The 5974-nt window shown below is 42.5% G+C and overlaps 1 pseudogene; it reads left to right on the top strand.

Annotated features, from left to right (window-relative positions):
• Positions 1-668: 668 nt before the first annotated feature.
• On the top strand, positions 669-1656 carry LOC119250361 (ubiquitin carboxyl-terminal hydrolase isozyme L5-like; annotated as a pseudogene).
• Positions 1657-5974: the final 4318 nt, after the last annotated feature.

The following is a 5974-nucleotide window of genomic DNA, read 5'->3' as shown; positions in this document are numbered from 1 at the left end:
AAAAAAGAATAACTATAAGAAAGTGAAAATCAAAATCAACAAACAACTATGAACCAGAGACACTCTATGGGGGGTGAGGGGTGGTGAGGGGAGGGATTGGGGTCAAAATAAGGGGGTCGCAATTGTATGGAATTTTATTTTTTAATAAAAATTATTAAATTTTATTTTTTAATAAAAATTTTAAAAAATTATATTAAAAAAAAAAAAAAGCTAAGCCCAGACCTCTATAAAGCATACCAGAGGGAATAGGGGGAAAGGTGGAGCGGATGGGAAGGAAGGCAGATAGAGTTTGGGCACTGGTGGTGTGGTAGAGAGAGAAATGAAGAAAATCATTTTATTAATATTCTTTCCTAACTTTGATCATTATATTGTATGGCACCAAGACTGATGGCTGATTTCTAATCAGAAATGAAGAAGCCAAAAGGCAACAAAAAAAAGTATATTTAAAGTTCTAGCATGTAAAGCAGACTACCAACACATATTTTTTTTTAATCTAATAAAAAGAGCCATTAAAGTAAAGATGAAGAGCTGAGAGAGTTTATCATCATCAGATTTGCATCAAAAAGGAATCCTAAGAGCAGCTCAGCAGCCGAGATCCCTCTCTGGTGGCTGCTGGGGTGGGGGTGGCCAGAGCAAGAGGTGAACTGGGGTGGTGTGTGGCTGGGGCCATGACAGGCAATGCCAGGGAGTGGTGCCTCATGGAAAGCAACCCTGGGGTCTTCACTGAGCTCATTAAAGGATTCGGTTGCCAAGGAGCCCAAGTAGAAGAAATAGGGAGTTTAGAGCCTGAGATTTTTGAAAAGTTAAAGCCAGTTCATGGGCTAATTTTTCTTTTCAAGTGGCAACCAAGAGAAGAACCAGCAGGTTCTGTGGTTCTGGACTCCAGACTTGACACAATATTTTTTGCCAAGCAGGTAATTAATAATGCTTGTGCTACTCAAGCCATAGTAAGTGTGTTGTTGAACTGTACCCATCAAGATGTCCATTTAGGAGAGACATTATCAGAATTTAAAGAATTTTCACAAAGTTTCGATGCAGCTATGTAAGATTTGGCACTGAGCAATTCAGATGTGATTCAACAAGTACACAACGGTTTCGCCAGACAGCAAATGTTTTAGTTTGATGCAAAGACAACAGCAAAAGAAGAAGATGCTTTTCACTTTGTCAGTTATGTTTCTGTTAATGGAAGACTGTATGAATTAGATGGATTAAGAGAAGGACCGGTTGATTTAGGTGCATGCAATCAAGATGGCTGGATCAGCACAGTGAGGCCAGTCATAGAAAAAAATATACAAAAGTACAATGAAGGTGAAATTCGATTTAATTTAATGGCTATTGTGTCTGTCAGAAAAATGATATATGAGCAGAAGATAGGAGAGTTACAAATACAACTTGCAGAGGAGGAACCCATGGATACAGATCAGGGTAATAATATGTTAAGTGCCAGTCAGTCAGAGGTTGCCAAAAATCGGATGCTTATGGAAGAAGTAGTACAGAAATTAAAAAGATACAAGATTGAAAATATAAAAAGGAAATATAATTATCTCCCTTTCATTATGGAATTGTTAAAGACTTTAGCAGAACATCAGCAGTTAATACAGCTAGTAGAAAAGGCAAAAGAAAAACAATGCAAAGAAAGCACACGAAACCAAATGAAGAAAATACTCTGTAAATTTCTTCTGCACTTATTTTCATGGAAACAATTAAGTATAAAGAACTTTGAGCAACATCCTAATTGACTCTGCACATTTGGCAATAGTACCAGTCTGTTTTGCCTTTAATGCATGGATACATAAACGTTTTCCCAACCTGTATCATGTGCATGTGCATGCTGTGCATATTAAATAAAAGTGATGTTAAGAGTGAAAAAAAAGAAAGGAATCCTAAAGGAAGATCTTCAAGCAAAAGAAAAATGATTCTAAATGGAAATAAGGTAAGTGTATGAAGGAATGATAAGCAGTAGAAAGAGAACTGTGTTGTTAAATAAATACTGTTTGCACAAAGCAATAGAAATGCCTTTAAAATGGAGTTTGACCTAAAATGTTTTATAAGAACTACACAAAAGTTGGGAGGATGCAAGTGAATTCAAGTGTTCTAAAGTTCTAGGCATACAAAGTAATGTACTAAGCTCTGTGAAGTCAGAAATGTGTATTTTAATCTGTAAAAGGTAACCAGTAAGAGGATAATGCAAGTATAATTAAAAAGTTGATAGAGGAGAGGATAATATTTTTAAAAATTATATAAAAGATAAGAAATGAGAAAAAAGAGCAAAAAAAAAAAACAAGTAATATAGTAGATATAAACCTAAGTGTATCAGTTGTGACACTAAATATAAGTAGACTACTTCCTTCAATTTAAAGACTACTCTAGAGAGAGGTCAGTCCACCAGAAAGAGATCAGCCCAACTGTGTCAATAATCATATTAAATATTTATGGACTGGGCCTCCATGGTGGCTCAGGGGTTAAAGTCTCAGCGCTATCAACCTATCATCAGCCACTGGGGTCTGAGTTCAATCCCCTGGGCCAGGGAGCTGACTCACATGGCACCGCAGACCTTTCCTGTCTCGCCCGCTGCTCCCCTCAGCAGTCTATTTCACTCAATCTGCCTGTTCTGTTCCCCACTCTGTCTCTGATAAATCCTCTCACCCCCCACACATCTGGCCTACACCCCAGTTCTTGTATGCATAAATAAATAAAGTAAATCTTAAAAAAATATGAGTTTAGCAAGTTCACCTGATAAAAGGTAAAGATAGAAAAATTAACTATTTCTATCAACTGCCAATAGAAAATGAAATTGGCAAGACATTTTCCTTTGTGATAGCATCAAATACCTAGAAATAAGTCTAACCAAAAAATATGCAAGTCCTCTGCTCTGAAATCTATACATTATCAAAAGAAAGTGAAGAATATGTAAATAAATGGACACTATTATAAAGTTGTCAGTTCTTCCCAAGCTGACGCACAGTGTGAAAGCAATCAGGCCTAGCAGATCTTGTAGAAAATGAAAAGTTGATTCTAAAATCTTTATGGAAATGTAAAGAGATGTGAAAAGACCGATGTAATACAAACAACATGGCATTGGTGTAAGGACAGACAAATGGACGAGAAGAACAGAATCCAGAACCACATACATTTTACAACAAAGGGGACACTTGTAAGGCCACGGAGAAAGGACAGTTTTCAATAAACAGTAGTAGGTCAACTTACATCCGCAGGAAATGAATTTCAACCTCTACAATTAGCAGACTGTAACCAAACCCTTTTACGTGAGATTATTTACCTAAATTTGGAAGGGAAAACAATGAAGCTCTTAAAAGAAAACATAGGAGAGTATCTTTATGAGCAGAAATCTTAGCAAGGGGGCCTACCTGGTGGCACAAGGGGTTAAGCACCGCACTATGAAGCAGTTCACAGCCTCTGCAGCATGAGTTCGATCCCAGGCCAGCCAGGGAGCAACCCACATGGCACAGAAGACCTTTCCTGACTCGCCTGCTGCTCCCTTCAGCAATGTACTTTGGTCAGTCTGCCTGTTCTGTTCCCTAATGTCTCTGGTGGGTCCTCTCACTCCCCACACCTCTGGCCTATACTCCAGCTCTTGTATGCATAAATATATAAATCTTTTTTTAAAAAAAGAAATCTTAGTAAGAATCTTAGAAATCTTTGCAAGCAAATTAGAACAATTGTGGTCATAACAAACTATAAAAATTGAGAGCTTCCACTTATCAAAAGACACCATTAACAACAGAGAAAGCCATGGAGTGGAGGAAACAATGCTCACAGCAGAAAGAGTTGTATGTAGTCAATGGGCAGACCTGACAAGTCATGAAGAAAAAGTCAAACCAACAGAAAAATGGGCAAAACATTTGAACAGGTCCTTCACCAAAAGGTCCGTCGGCACACAGGAAGGTGCCTCGTCTCTCAGTCATCAGGGAAACCAGTGAGGGCGATGGGCAGCCTCCCAAACCTGGCGGCTAATGTGGAAAAGGCAGGAAATACTTCATTTTGGCAAAGATGTAGAGCACTTGGAAGTCCAAAGGAAATATTGAAACTTAAATAGTAGCTGGGTGTGGGTTTGGGATTACAGAGGTCTCATCCCTGTTAATGTGCCCACTGCTATTTATTTTTCATGCTTTACTATCACAATCAGACAGAAGTTGAAGGTTTCACATTTTGAAAAGAACAAGCCCCTCTCTCCCCCCACAAACACACACCAAGGCCTGGGGTCCGGTGGCTTCTCTTCTGATGACCTCTCTGGGCTTCTCTGCACCACTTCCCCTGACCACTTTGTCTCAAAGCCTCAGCTGGCCCCCCGGCCCAGGCTAGCCCCGTGGCCCAAGTGAGGCCCATATTCCCTGTCCCCTCCACTTGTCCTGTCACCTCCAGTGTCTTCAGTCTTAGTCCTTGGCTTTTCTGTCCCTCACCCGCTTTCCCTCCTGCACCTAGGATCACTCTGATCTCATATCCACAAAATTAGAGTGAGGGAACTCCCCTGTCCCCATTCCACATTGACAGGAGCCTCCTCAGCCTGCAGACAAGCTGCTGCCTGGGTTTTGCAGTTGCAGCCGGTCTTCCAGCCAACCTCCTCCTTCTACTAAAGCTGCCCTGTCTGTCCAGGCCTGGCCCAAGTACCTGGAGAATAATAGTTTCCTCAGTGACCCCTCCTTTTCTGGGCCCTTCCATCACTTAGGCCTGTGTTCTTGCAGGGGTTGGAGGTTGTCAGTGAGCGGTCCACACGACTGTGCACCAGCTGCTCTCCAGCCCATGGTCTCCCCGGCCTCATAGGCCTCTCCTGAACCAGACTTCCTCCCCAATCCTATTTTAACAAATGGAGAGAAGTGCTCAGAATGGGGCTAGGGGAAGAGTCCCTCACCTGAGGCGGAAAGCAGCAGCCAGAGCCGCAGGGCCCAGCCAATCCGGGATGCAGCGGCTGCTCTCAGAAGCCTTGCTTGGGTTTCCATCTCCATCAGACCCCTGTGTCAAAGGGTGCGGCACTTCCCCTCAAACTGAACCCTTCTTATGGCTCCAGAGCCAGGGGCTTGGTGTCTACTTCCGCGTGAGGGTGGAGGCTGGGGGGCAGACATAGGTGCACAGCTGTTGAGAGCCAGCCCCAACATCCGGGTCTCTTGGAAAGCCCCTAGTCTGGGCTCTGGAGGGGAGGAGATGGGTCTCCTGATACTGGCTGTCGACCCCTGGCCTCTTCTTCCCCACCGCCCCTGGCCCAGCAGAGGACTGGAAGCAGAGGCTCTCCTGTTGGGCTGCCCAGTGAATCCTGTCTCTGCAATGCTTTTCTAAGATGAAGACATTGGCCAAGGCCTTTAACCATTTTGAGCCTCAACTCTGTTTTTTATAAAACGGGAATGGTAGCATTTTCTCAGGGCTGTTTTGAGGCTGAAATGAGTGGATCCACATAAAGAACTTTGCAGACTTAGCCTGGCACCTCCTACTGCACTTTTTGCTGCAGTGTTGTCTGGTATCTGCATAAAAACAGCCTCTTGCTGTCCCCTGGAGCTGGCCAGCCCAGCCCCTGACAAAAGGCAGGAGGTGTATGGAAGGAGGAGCTACATGGATTGTTGTAGGAATCTTACAAACACGAATCACTTGGGCTTTCAAATCATGGGTTCTCTCCCGATGGGTCATACATATTTTATTTTATTTTTTTATCTTTTATTTTAAAAAATCTAAATTTTAATGAATTCTAATAAAATTAACTCAACTTATTGAGATATAAAATTTTAAAGATGCTATACTTCACGTCAGATAATTTTTTGTTCCCTATTTTATAGATAAGGAACAGAATCTCAAAGAGTAGAAGAGCTTGCCCAGGACCAGCAGCCACAGGGCTGGAGCCTGGAGGAGCCTCAGGTGCCGGGCCTGACCCGGCACGTGGCCTTCCCTTTGCTCACTGTCTGGTTTCTGGGTGAGCAGCACCATGTGTTCAGCCTGCAGAGTAGATGGGAGTGCCTTCCCACTGAGA

This window comes from Talpa occidentalis, unplaced genomic scaffold (genome assembly GCF_014898055.3).
Source record: "Talpa occidentalis isolate TD23 unplaced genomic scaffold, MPIMG_talOcc4v2.1 talOcc4.17, whole genome shotgun sequence".
In the NCBI taxonomy this organism is placed as follows: Eukaryota; Metazoa; Chordata; class Mammalia; order Eulipotyphla; family Talpidae; genus Talpa; species Talpa occidentalis.
This window is presented reverse-complemented; position numbering and strand designations above follow the sequence as displayed.